A 14,641-nucleotide genomic window follows, 5' to 3' on the forward strand; every position below is an offset into this window, starting at 1 on the left:
TCATTAATGAAATACTGAATGGTACTGGACCCAGGACTGACGGCTGCAACACCCCACTAGAGACACTTCCAGTTTGGCAGTGAACGATCGATAACTAGTCTTTTAGTACAGACTTTCAACCAGCTGTGCACTCACCTTATAGTAATTTCATCTATACCACATTTTCCCTAGCTTGCTTATGAGAATGTCATGTTGGACTGTGTCAAAAGCCTTACTAAAATCAAGATACAATATCACATCTACTGCTTCAGCCCTATCCAGGAGGCCAGTTACTCAGTCACAGAATGAAATTAGGTTAGTTTGGCATGATTTGTTCTTGACAAATCCATGCTGGCTAATCCGTACAACCTTATTATCCTCTATGTGCTTATAAATTGATTGTTTAAAAATGTATTCCAGGATCTTTCTTCTTAATTGAGCAGCTATTTAGTATTTTGTTTTCTCCCCATTGTTCAATGTGTGGCCTAATGCTTTATTTACTACACACTATTCAAATGCTGGTCTGAAGACAGAATATTAGCTTCCTTATGGGTTTTTCTATGGTGCTCATCAATACAGAGTATGAGTGCTTCAGAAGTATTCATTTATGTTCACAATACCTCTGTGACGTGAGGTGAGGGGCTGGTATCATCCCCGTTTTAGACAGGGGGAACTAAGGCACAGAGATTAAGTTCAGAAGTACTCACTAAATTTTGGGTGTCTAGGCTGAAATGCTTAGGACCTGATTTTTCAGAGTACTTAACTTTATATAGCTACAGCACTTGATATGTTCAAATCACAGCACTCATTGACTTCTGTTGCAGCTGTAATTACTCAACATTTTTGCAAATCAGATCCAAGGTCTCAAGTCCGGAACCCAAAAAATGAGGAACACACAATTAGTGGCCACTTTTGAAAAGTCTGATTTCAGTGATTTGCTCAGCATCACATAGTAACTCTGTGACAAAGAATGGAATAAAATCCAATTTTCCAGAGCAGCATTCAAACATCTTTAAGACGAAACCATACTTTCTATTCCTGCAATTACCCACCTAATTCACTACACACCTTCCAACTTTTGCAACAAATGACGTGGGGGAGGGGGTAGTCCCTGAGAGCACAGGAGACAGGCTCCCACTCCCTGCACTCAGTTCTAGTGTCCAGCTCCACTCTGCCACACAGTAGCAATTACAAGGAAAGCCTGGCTTCACCCCTCTAGCCCCAGGGGAAGCATGCTCAGTCACTCTGTGTAGATGGAATATACACCATCTTGTCACACATAGGAGAGATACTTGAGAATGCTCACTAAGGTGGAATTGTCAAAGATTTTTAGCTACCAAACTGAAGAAAGTTTTCTACTGAGCATGTGCAAACTGTGATTTTCAAAGGCTTATAACTTGGCCAAATTTGGGTGGACTTTCATGGGAACTTCCAACGCACATCCATAACACAAACTTCAAACCCCTGCCAAATTTTTAATCCATCCACTAATGCACAGGGACACTAGAACTTTTCAAGGAAGTTGTCAAGAATTTTTTTAACATAGGCAAAACAATGTATTTTTTCCCTAGCTTAATTCTCAAAAACTGCTGACCCAGTTTGGGTGAAATTTTCCAAAATAATTCTCTCTGAGGCAGACACCAAGCATGGAAAATTTCAGCGCAAACAGTTAAAATCTGGCAAAGTAATAAGCCACTGAAAACAGGGTCTTATAGTGTCAGCCAACCTTAATAATAGGAAGTGCTACCAGCTCCATTTGTAATATAACACATACATACACGCACACACACAGACGCCGACTTGGCTGGGATGATTTAGTTGGGGATTGGTGCTGCTCTGAGCATGGGTTGAAGTAGATGACCTCCTGAGGTCCCTTCCAACCCTGATATTCTATGATTCTATGATTCTAGTGGGTGCTCGATCCCCCTCTACCCCTGGCCCTGCCCCAACTCCACCCTTGCCATGCCCCCTCCTGCCCCCATTCCAACCCCTTCCCCAAAGTCCCGACGTCAACTCTGCCCCTTCCCTGCCCCATTCAACTCCTTCCTCAAATCCCCACTCTGGCCCCACCTCTTCCCCTGAGCACGCCACATTCCCGCTCCTCCCCCTCTCTCCTGGAGCTTGCTACAGCTGTTTGGCGGCGGCAAGCGCTGGGAGGTAGGCAGAGGAGCAGGGATGCGGCGTGCTCAGGGGAGGGTGAGAAGGTGGAGGCAAGGTGGGGCGGGAGGGCAGGGCACTTAGCTGCCGGTGGGTGCAGAGCACCCACTAATTTTTCCCTGTGGGTGGTCCAGCCCCGTGTCACTCACAGAGTTGGCACCTTTGTGCACATACACAACACATAATCACTGATCATGCAAACAGATGGGAGTTGACACTAATTGGATTCACCTTCAATTGCCTCACCTGCACAGCACCCATTAATCCATTTCCCCTGGGATTACTCTGAATACTAAAGCAGCTTCAAGGATCTCCTCCTCCAGGACTTCACCTGAGAACAAGCTGCCAGAGAAAATTTTCTTTTTTCCCTTCATCCCTTTTTGTCTTTTAATAGTGTTAGATGGAATCCTGTGGGTGAGAATGAATGGGTTGTAAAACAAGGTGAAGCCCTTGTAATTTCAGCAAATAGGGGGTTGGCAGGGTAATGGTGTGTGTGTTAATGGGGCATATTGGGGCATTGCTGAAAGAGTTGCATAAGCAAATTTTACTGGATGTTTCCTGATTTTCAGAAGTTTGAGTTTGGCTCAGCTCAACATTCTGCAAGGGGATTACTTACATCAAGCAACCTTAACTCTCTGTTAACGTAGTTTTGCCATTAAATTTCCTAGTTCTTTGAACACGAAGAGTGTATTTTGATAGGAGTTAGTACTCAGTCCTTTCCCCCACCATAAGCAGGGAAGGCATCTCCCTGAAATCCTCATTTCCTGGATGACCTCTGGTTTTTCTATTATGTGAAGGCATAAATAACATGTCCCTATTCATTTTCTCAACCTCACTCATGATTTTCTAGACATCTATCATATCCTCCTTTAGTAATCTCTTTTCTAAAATGAACAGTCCCAATCTTTTTAATCTCTCCTTGTATGGATGATGTTGCATATCCCTAATCATTTTGTTGTCCTTCTCTGTACATTTTCCAATTCTGATATATCTTTGCTGAGATGGAGCAACCAGAACTGCATACAGTATTCAAGGTGGAGTTGCCCAGGGAATTTATATAGTGACCTTATGGTATTTTATGTTTGATTATCTATACCATTCTTAATATTTCCTAACATTCTGCTAGTTTTTTGACTGCTGCTGCACACTGAGATGTTTTCAGAGAACTATCCAGGATAACTTCAAGATCTCTTTCTTGAGTGATAATAGCTAATTTAGACCCCATCATTTGGTATGTACAGCTGAGATTATTTTTTCCAATCAGCATTACTTTGCATTTATCAACACTGAATTTTATCTGCCATTTTGTTGCCCATAACCAAGTTTAGTGAGATCCCTTTGCAATTCTTTGCATCAAATTTGGACTTAGCTATCTTGAGTAATTTAGGTTGTCTGCAAATTTGACCCACATCACTGTTACCCACTTTTCCAGATCATTCATGAATAAAGTTAAGATTATGTCACGCTTATTTTTAGGAAAAATCACAGACAGGCCTTGGGCAATAAACAAAAGTTCACAGAAACTAGGATTGCCAACTTTCTTATTGCACAAAACTGAACCCCCTTGCCCTGCCCCCTTTCCCAATGCTCCACCCCCACATACTCCATTACCCTCCTCCCTCTGTCACTCACTCTCCCCCATCCTCACTCACTCACTCATTTTCACCAGGTTTGGGCAGAGGGTTGAGGTGCCAGAGGGAGTGAGAGCATCGGCTGAGGGTGTGGGTTATGGGGTGGGGTCAGGGATGAAAGGTTTGGGGTGCAGGAGGGAGCTCTGGGCTGCAGGATGGGGACGAGGGATTCGGAGTGTGGGAGGGGGCTCTGCGCTGAGGCAGGGGGTTGGGATGTGTGAGGGGATATGGGCTCTGGGCTGGGGATGAGGGGTTTGGGTTGCAGGAGGCTCAAGGCTGGGGGATTCAGCATGTGGGAGGGGGTTCCAGGCTGATGCAGGGGGTTGGAGTATGGGAGGGGGTGCAGGCTCTGGGCTGGGGATGCAAGCTCTGGGCTGGGGGCAGAAATGAGGGTGCAGAGTGCAGGAGGGGGATCCAGGCTGGGGCAGGAGGTTGGAGTGTGGGGAGTGTGAGGCCTCGGGCTGGGAGTGCAGGCTCTGGGGTGGGACTGGGGATAAGGGGTTTGGGGTATAGGAAGAGGCTCCCGGCTGGGGCCAAAAGGTTTGGAGTGCAGGAGGGGTTCTGAGCTGGGGCAGGGGGTTGGGGCACAGGAAAGGGTTTGGAGTGCAGGCTCCAGGAGGGAGTTTAGGGTGCAGGAGGGGGCTCAGGGCGGGGACAGGGGGTTGGGGCATGGGAGGGAGTGCAGGCTCTGGGAGGGAGTTTGGATGCACAGAAGGCTAGTGCAGGGGGTTGGTGCGCAGAAGGGAGTTTGGGTGCGGGAGGGGGCTCAGGGTTGCAGCAGGGGTTGGGGTGTGGGAGAGATTTTGGGGTTCAGCTTCCAGGCAGAGCTTACCTCGGGCAGCTCCCCACAAGTGGCAACATATCTCTCTGCTCCTAGGTGGAGGCGCAGAAAGGTTGCTCTGTGCAGTGGGCACTACCTCCGCCCACAGGCACTGCCCCTGCAATTCCCATTGGCTGCGGTTACCAGACTGGCAACCCTAACGGAAACCTGTGACTTGTGCCTTTTTACTAAAAATAACCATGACAAAATGGGGCTGAGCCCGAGCCCGTTGGCTCAGAGCTCCCGGTCCCCCTGCCGCCTGGGGCAGCTGGGAGCTGTAGGGGCCCGCCACAGTGGCTGGGAGCTCTGGGTCCCCCCACTGCCTGCAGCAACTAGAAGCTGCTGGGGCCCCCAGCCACCTGCAGCAATTGGGAGCTCTGGGTCCCCTCACCGTCTGAAAGGTCCAGCCCCATTGCCCCAGTGCTGAAGCAGAAAATGTAACATAGATCACAGATTCTGTGACTTCCATGACATAATAGCCTTATTTATGAATATGTTGAATATCACAGGTCCCAGTACAGAACCGTGGGGGACCCTGCTATTTACCTTTTTCTGTTGTGGAAACTGACCAGCTATGCCTACTCTTTGTTTTCTCTTTTAGCCAGTTACTGATCTATGAGAGGACCTTCCCTCTTATCCCATGACAGATTACTCTACTTTAGCCTTTAATGTGGAACTTGCCAAAGGCTTTCTAGAAGACCAGGTACAATAGACCAACTGGCTCTAATAGATTGGTGAGGCATGATTTCCCTTTACAAAAACTATGTTGACTCTTCACCAACAAGTTCATCTATGTGTCTGATAATTCTGTTCTTTACTAAGTTTCAGACAATTTGTCTGGTACTTAAATTAGGCTTACTGACCTGTAATCGTCAGGATTACCTCTGGATCCTTTTTTAAAAATTAGTGTTACATTAGCTATCCTACAGCCAACTGGTACAAAGACTGATTAGTTAGAAGTTCTGTAATTTCATATTTGAATTCCCGCAGAACTCGTGAATGCATACCATCAGTTGCTGGTGAATTATTACTGTTTACTTTATCAATTTATTCCAAAACCTCCTCTACTGACACTCACATCTCCTACAGTGAAGACTAGTTCAAATAATTCATGTACCTTCTTTGCAACAGCCTTGTCTTCCTTGAGTGCTCCTTTAGTACCTTGATCATCCAGTGGCCCCACTGTTTTTTGGCAGGCTTCCTGCTTCTGACGTGCTTTTTAAAAAAATTACTATTAGTTTTTGTGTCTTTTGCTAGCAACTTCAGTGTCTTTTTTGGCTTGCCTAATTATACTTGTACACTTGTCAGAATTTATGCTTATTTCTATTTTCCTCAGTGGGATTTGGGGGGCCTATAACTCAAGAACCCCTTGGGTGAATGACCCCAAATTTGGATCACTAATACTACCTCACATCTCCATGAGACACACTAAATTTCAAAGCAATCTGTATAACCAGTCAAATTTTAGGATTCTTACAATATTGAGCATTAAAGCATATAAAATGGTGACAACGGAAACCTTTAGCCATTTTTCTGCATTGGCACATGTACTGTAAAATATACATTTTTTTACATACTGTTCTCAATTTGGGTACCCCAAATATTTAGTGGGTGCCATGCACTAGCCTGAGTAAAACTTGGCAGATTAAGAGCATTTTGACTTGCATTACAGCAATAGTTCTCTCTCTAGCTTTCTGCGTGCACACACACACACGCATGCACAAAACACCAAGAAACTTTGAAAATTTGCTATTTTTTCAGAGCTTGCATTTCCACAACCCCTATGCCAAATGACCCTATCCTGCATCCTGCCAAGGCACACAAAATTTCAGAGGAATTCATCTCATCATGTTGATTTTAGAGGATGTAGAAAGGTCAACCTTTAAACAGAAGTCATGACGCAACCTTAACTAGGGTGGCACTGCCACATCATGCTAATAAAATTCAATCATTTACTGGCCTGTTTACAACTCCTTTTGAGTTGATTGAAACAAACCTGATTCCTTTTAAAATTATAACCTCCATTTTGTGCACACATGTTCATTATAGTAAGGGCTGGTCATGAGTGAGTAGATGCTGAATAAAGGAAAATTAAAAACTACACACCACTTTACATATTGACTACATTTAGGGCCCTGGCAGCCATCACAGGTTGTCTTTTTACAACCTGCTTCTTATCATGATGAAGCCTCCAAACAATGATTTTTTTTTACAATCCACAAGCTTTGGCATGTAAAAATAATCAGTAGTTCAACATTGTTGAAAAATGTTGCCATTTTTAGAATACTGCTTTGTTCAGTGTGAATTTGCATCTGTGGCTGTAAGAGCCTACAAAAGATCAAAGAACATCCCACGTTTTATAGTTCCAGAGGCAGTTAAATTACTCTAAGGATACGTTTACACTACAGGATTATTCCGATTTTACATAAACCGGTTTTGTAAAACAGACTGTGTAAAGTCGAGTGCACGTGGCCACACTAAGCACATTAATTTGGTGGTGTGCGTCCATGGTCCGAGGCTAGTGTCGATTTCTGGAGCATTGCATTGTTGGTAGCTATCCTGTAGCTATCCCATAGTTCCCGCAGTCTCCTCCGCCCCTTGGAATTCTGGGTTGAGATCCCATTGCCTGATGGGGCAAAAATCATTGTCGCGGGTAGTTCTGGGTAAATGTCGTCACTCATTCCTTCCTCCTGGAAAGCAACAGCAGACAATCATTTCACGCCCTTTTTCCCTGGATTGCCCTGGAAGACGCCATAGCATGTCAACCATGGAGCCTGTTTTGCCTTTTGTAACTGTCACTGTATGTGTACTGGATGCTGCTGACAGAGGCGGCACTGCAGCGCTACACAGAAGCATTCATTTGCCTTTGCATGATAGCAGAGACGGTTATCAGTTGTTCTGTACCATCTGCTGGCCACTGTAAATTGCAATGAGATGACTGTTATCTGTCGTTCTGTACTGTCTGCTGCTGTCATGCTCCCCGGGTCATTCCCTCCTTTATGTTGTATCTAAAAATAGAGTCAGTCCTGCCAAGAATATGGGGCAAGTGTACTAGAGAACCAGAGAGCACAGCTGCTCTGTGTCAGATCCCGCAGAAATGATGAACTACATGCCATTCTAGGGGTGCCCCTGCAACAACCACACCCGTTGTTTCCCTGCTCCCCCAGCCCTCCTGGGCTACCGCTGCAGTGTCCTCCCATTTGTGTGATGAAGTAATAAAGAATGCAGGAATAAGAAACACTGACTTGTTAGTGAGATAAAATGAGGGGGAGGCACCTCCAGCTGCTATTAGTCCAGGCAGGACATTAAGCGGTGCGGGGGGAGAGGAACCCAGCATCCTGCTGCTATGATAGTCCAGGCAGTACAGAATCTTTTCTTTACACATGAAAGGGAGGGGGCTGATGGAGTTCTGCCCCCAGTTGCTATGATGAAGACGGTTACCAGCCATTCTGTACCATCTACTCGGAATGACCGGGAACCATTCCTATTTTTACCCAGGCGCCCCCGGCCGGCCTCACCTGAGGCCAGCCAGGAGCACTCACAGGCTGATGATGACGACGGATAGCAGTCATATTCTACCGTCTGCTACCAGGGAGGGGAGGGGAGCGGATACTGCTCTTCACTGCCGCAGCATCGTGTGTACCAGCAGCATTCAGAAGACGTAGGGTGACATTGAAAAAAGTCAAGAAACTATTTTTTTCCCTTTTCTTTCACGTGGTGGGGGGAGGGAGTAAATTGACAAGCTATACCCTGAACCACCCCGGACAATGTGTTTGACGCTACAAGCATTGGAGCTCAGCCAAGAATGCACATGCTTTTGGAGACTGCTGGGGACTGTGGGATAGCTGGAGTCCTCAGTACCCCCTCCCTCCCTCCATGAGCGTCCATTTGATTCTTTGGCTTTCCGTTACGCTTGTCACGCAGCACTGTGCTGTGGACTCTGTATCATAGCCTGGAGATTTTTTCAAATGCTTTGGCATTTCGTCTTCTGTAATGGAGCTCTGATAGAACAGATTTGTCTCCCCACACAGCGATCAGATCCAGTATCTCCTGTACGGTCCATGCTGGTGCTCTTTTTGGATTTGGGACTGCATCGCCACCCATGCTGATCAGAGCTCTACGCTGGGCAAACAGGAAATGAAATTCAAAAGTTTGCGGGACTTTTCCTGTCTACCTGGCCACTGCATCCGAGTTCGGATTGCTGTCCAGAGCGGTCACAATGGTGCACTGTGGGATACCGCCCGGAGGCCAATACCGTCAATTTGCAGCCACACTAACCCTAATCCGATATGGTAATACCGATTTTAGCGCTACTCCTCTCATTGGGGAGGAGTACAGAAACCAATTTAAAGAGCCCTTTATATCGATGTAAAGGGCCTCGTGTGGATGGGTACAGTGTTAAATCAGTTTAACACTGCTAAAATCGGTTTAAACGCGTAGTGTAAACCAGGCCTAAGATTGTCCCTTGGATGCAGCCTTGGATGCAATCTTCCTTGGGATGATTTTGACCTTATATCACCATCTAAATTTGCATGTCAAGAGATCCTACTGAATTTAATTTTCTGCAGAATGTCACTTTCTAATATAGAGAATGGTGTAAGTCAGTAGTTCTCAAACTTTTGTACTGGTGACCCCTTTTACACAGTGGGACCCCCCTTAAAAATAAAAACATTTTTTTTATATATTTAACACCATCATAAATGCTGGATGCAAAGCAGGGTTTGGGGTGGAGGTTGACAGCTCGCAACCCCCCATGTAATAACCTCGTGACCCCCTGAAGGGTCCTGACCCCCACTTTGAGAACCCTGGTTTATGTTTTATTGTGTAGGTTTACAAATTTATTTCAATATGAAGGAATGCTATACTTTGTAAAAAGAAGTGAATAAATATTTAGCAAGTTGAACAAAAAGATCATTAGAAGATATTATTGTAACCTGCAACTAAAATCAGCAGATCAACTACACTATTCTCCAAAACAAATTTATAATAGTTACAGAAGTGATTAAGGTTCCAGTCATGGCAAGACTTTCATCGTGTACAGGTGTCGTTATGAAAAATGGAGACATTGTAGAATTAGATTAAACCAATGGAAAACAACTATATTTCACTAAATAAAATTCCACTCTGTTGAACATAAGGACAAGTAAGGACTGAGAAACAAACTCTAGAACTCTGAAGAAGAGGATCTTCAGAGCTCTGAGCTGAACCAAATCATTCAATTTCATTCTAAGACCAATGATCAATTCCAACATGTGTGTTCTCTGTGAGGAATCACGTAACAACATTCAGTTGCTGAGACAGACACGCACCTCAGATGAAATGGTAAAACATGACCTCAAAAGTCATGACCCGCAGGCAGCAGACTGTAACATGGAGTAGTAAATTATATTGAATTTTTACAACGTACTGCACTTTGCATATATTTAATTAATCTCTACAAAACCCATGTGATGTAGGTAACATTATGCCATTTTGCAGAGGGAAAAGCTAAACAGAAACAACCTAAGTACCTGCCCAGGGCCAAACAGTCAGGATGAGCATTCTGAAGTTTCTGCCTCCTAGATTCAGTGTTTCAATTCATTAGACCAGGGGTAGGTAACCTATGGCACACGTGCCAAAGGCGGCACGCGAGCCGATTTTTCAGTGACACACTGCCACAGGTCCTGGCCACCGGTCCTGTGGGCTCTCCATGTTAATTTAATTTTAAATGAAGCTTCTTAAACATTTAAAAACCTTATTACTTACATACAACAATAGTTTAGTTATATATTGTAGAGTTATAGAAAGAGACCTTCTAAAAACGTTTAAAAGTATTACTGGCACGTGAAACCTTAATAAATAATAAATGAAGACTTGGCAGAGCACTTCTGAAAGGTTGCTGACTCCTGCATTAGACCATATTGCCTCTCTCTGGAGTGTGGCATTCCACTTCTAAAACTGGAGTTGTTAAAGTTTTAAGACTTGACAAATTCTATAACGGTTCTATTTTTCTGTTGACTGTAACCCACTTAAAATGAAACCACTTGAGGCCCCAGCTTCTTTAGGACTCTAAGACCTTTGGTATCTGCTGAAACTGGCATATAGTCAACGTCAAATGGTGTTTTGTGCAAAGTCTTTGAAATAGCTGCATGGCTCAAACCACTCTGCAGAGAAAAAAGTGATAAAAGTGTGTATTTTATTGTCCTTCCCCACCCCTCCTCTTGAGAGCAGCTTCCACCAGGCCTCAGCTACTTCAAAGACTTCATACTGAACATACCTAGAGATTCAAGCTAAAGATGAAGTTGCCAAGTTCAGCAAACACCAAAAGCTCCTGAGGGTAAGCATTTATTTTAAAAATTAAAATTAATACAAAAATAAATATAATAAGGGGGGAAACTAATGTACATCCATCTCACTCGATATACACATACCCCCACCACCTTCTGAGCCATAATTGCCTGGGTTGGCAGTTTAGCAGCCAAAGAGGTTGTTTCTGGATTTATCTGTCAAATATGACAAAGCATTGAAGGAGTCAATGTAGCCACTTTAGCTGGCTTTATTCACTCCACTCATTTAGGTGCTACAGGATTAGACTAGACAGGTGCTTTCTCCTGCTTAGGATCCTCACGTGCTGAGTCCCCTGAAGCTCAATAGATTTTGGAGACAAAAACAGGATCCACTTCAAGAAGCAGGTCTTCACCTTTAAATACCAAAATGGGCTATGACCCAGCTATATCGCTCTCCTCACTCACTATGTCAGCTGTATTCAATCAGATGCTTCAGCTAGAGAAGCCCAGGTTAGAACTTGCAAGAGCAGAACAGTCACATCTCATCTATAGAATTGGTTACTGCTGAACCACACTACTACTTTTAGTAGACTATGAAAATAGTCTTTCCCTAATAACTGAGCTATGGAGTCAGTCTAATACTGAATTGTTGAGGATATTTACAATATAAGGGAACCTTCTACCTTTATGTACCAAATTCAAATCTAAATCAAGACTGTAGTAGCCAAAAGTTGTTTCTTTCCTCTTCCTTCCAGTTAGGGTGACCCGATAGCAAATGTGAAAAATTGGGACGGGGGTGGGGGGTAATAGGAGCCTATATAAGAAAAAGACCCAAAAATCGGGACTGTCCCTATAAACTCAGGACATCTGGTCACCAGGGCCGGTGCAAGGATATTTTGCGCCCTAGGCGAAACTTCCATCTTGCGCCCCCCCGCCCCCAAAAATCACATACATTATACACAATACACGGTCACAGAGTAACATGTTATAATTTAGAATTTATGTTTCCGCGCTTTAAGTTTAGCAAATTTAGAAACAAGTTACTCCAAGTCAATGCTGTGAGCAATGTCATGTTCTGTTGACAAGGTAGATAGCCCAACAAGTCTTTGTTGCAACACTGATGTTCGCATATATGTTTTTATCAACTTGAGCTTCGAGAAGCTTCGCTCAACACAGGCCACAGAAACTGGGAGAGTCAAGAGGATGCGAAGAGTAATAACTGTGTTAGGGACACTATCTGTCAGCTTATTTTCCCATATGAAGTTCAATACATCTTGCGGTGATGAACTCCTTTGGACTCATCTTGCAATAGCTTGCAATTCACTGCACAAGTCAAAGGCATCAATATCTTTGGATTCACCATGTTGCAAAGCTTTCTCCAGATTCAAGCAATGTTCCATAATTTGCTTTGGTGTTTTATTTGCAAACTGTAAACATCATATATGAAGCCAAATACTGAACTAATTTGCTGCATCATTGTGAATCTTTCTTCAACCGAATGTATTGCTGTGTCAATGACTGCAAAGTAAAAGTTCACTTTGAATTTTTCTTTCGGATCATAAATAGGTTCGTCATCTGCTTCATATGTGAACTGCTTCCTCTTCTTTCTAATACGGATTGGATCTGGTTCAAAAAGTGCCGGTATATCCAACTGCTCTGCAAGTTCACCTGCATCTACCAATGTTTTCTCAAAGGCTGCGTCACTTCTGCGGCCCACAAGAAACTTTTTGGTTTCTCCAAGTTGATTAATGGCATCACATATATCAAATTCTTTTGCCTGAAGTTGTTTGCTAGTTATGTTGATCTCAAACAATATGTCATACCACAAAACAAGAGAAACAAGAAACTTGAAACTAGAAATGGCTTTTATAAGAGCCTTTGCATCAATTCATGATGTATTGCCAGATGATCCTGTCAGAGTATTGTCTTCATAGATGTCTACCAGAGCATCACAGATGTCACCAATGAAAGCAAGATGGAAAAGCTCCCCCCCCCCCCCGCCAAGAAGACCTAAGACATGATGGCTGGATACATAAACAGACACCTGTCCCTCACAGGCACTACCTCATAACATGCCAATTTTGCTCAGGACAGAACATCATAGAGGAATACTATGCATTCAGTGGTCTCTACACTGGCCAAGCAACAGCATGACAACTAACCTAACCAGTCCATCCAACTTTTTTGACTGCTTCTTGGGAACTGGTAAGGGGTAGCGGTGCCAGACTGAGCCCGGTGATGGGTGCACTACAAATCTACAAACTGAGGCAAGGTGCCGGGCCTAGAGTCCTGCTGAGACTGCTGTCCTGCACCAAGTGGAGCACAGCCTCCATGAGGAGAGAACTCAAACAAATATCACGCTCCTTCTGCATGATTCCCCCAAGCACTTCTTCAGGCAGCTGCTATGGGGGTCACTCACAGGCTTAGGCCTGCCTGTTGCAGGCAAAACACAGCAGCAGGGCTTAAAACTCAGACAGGGCCACCCAGAGGACTCAGGGAGCCTTGGGCAAAGCAAAATTGAGGGCCCCTTCCATAAAACATTTGCAATACTATAGTAACATGTATTAGGAAATGTAAAAAATAACTAGTGAAATACATTCAAAAATTAATTTGTAATAATTTGAAAATAAACTAAATACACTATTTAAAAACATTAAAAGCTGTAATGGTATGTATACATTTGCAATTACATAATGGGCAGTTGCTGCGTGATTGTGATAGTTGGTACCAATGGGCTGTTGTTGTCTGGTGCTGTTGTTGCCCACGGCTGGGAGGGGAGCTGGGCTCTCGGTTCAGGGGTGCCCAGCTCACAGGGGCTGGGCTCAGGGATGTGGGGAAATAGGGTCAGGGAGGTGTCCAGCTCAGAGGGGCTGGGCTCAGAGCTGGGGGTCAGGGCTGTTGGGGGGATGGGGTCAGGGGGTTTCCAGCTCAGAGGGGCTGGGCTCAGAGCTGGGGGTCAGGGGTGTGGGGGGGATGGGGTCAGGGGGGTGCCTGGGGGCACTGAGGCAGCTCAGTTCTCTCCAGCCGTCCAGGCACAAGGGGAGCAGGAGCAGGGACCAGTCGAGGACCAAGGGGGCAGGAGCACAGGCACCTGAGGCCGACCTGTGGGGAGGCACTTGCTTACCTTGCCCAATGCATGAGCGTTGGGGTCCTCTTTCTTCCTCCGCTCCACCAGACCACCGCTGAGGCTCTTTTCTTCTCCGTGTCCCTCGCTGGGGCTGACGTGGAGGCTGAGCCAGGGGGCAGCCGCCGCTTTCCTCCAGAAGCGAAGCCCTGGTGTTGCGCCGCTGTCGCAGGGCCCCTGCCACGTGCCCTAAGCAGAGCTGCACAGCTCTGCCCAGCTGCCGGCGCCCCCGCTGGCAACGAGAAAAATTGCAGAGGCTGGAGCCCCTGCTCTAGGAGGGAGAGGGATTCTGAGCCTCTGCCTGCAGCTCAGGGATTCCCCTGGGTCAGCGCAGCCACCGTCAGCCCGAACCTCTGGGCTGCCGCGGCGGCATGCTGACCCCGGGGGCGCCCCGGGCTGCCGCAGCGGCTCCCTGACCCGGGGGGCACCGTGGGCTGCCGGGCTGCCATGGCGGCGCCCTGACCCCGGGGGCGCCCTGGGCTGCCGGGCCTGACCCCGGGGGCGCCCTGGGCTGCTGGGCTGCTGCAGCGGCGCCCTGACCCCAGGGGCGCCCTGGGCTGCCGGGCTGCCGCGACGGCGCCCTGACCCCGGGGGCACCCTGGGCTGCCGGGCTGCCGCGACGGCGCCCTGACCCCGGGGGCACCCTGGGCTGCCGGCTGCAGGC

General features: G+C 46.0%; 1 protein-coding gene across 6 annotated transcripts in view; it reads right to left on the reverse strand.

Annotated features, from left to right (window-relative positions):
• The window catches only part of EML1 (EMAP like 1), a 215,518-nt gene that overhangs the window by 127,785 nt on the left and 73,092 nt on the right, over window positions 1-14,641 (reverse strand). The window lies entirely within an intron of this gene.

Source organism: Gopherus evgoodei, chromosome 4 (assembly GCF_007399415.2).
Source record: "Gopherus evgoodei ecotype Sinaloan lineage chromosome 4, rGopEvg1_v1.p, whole genome shotgun sequence".
NCBI classification, from domain to species: Eukaryota; Metazoa; Chordata; order Testudines; family Testudinidae; genus Gopherus; species Gopherus evgoodei.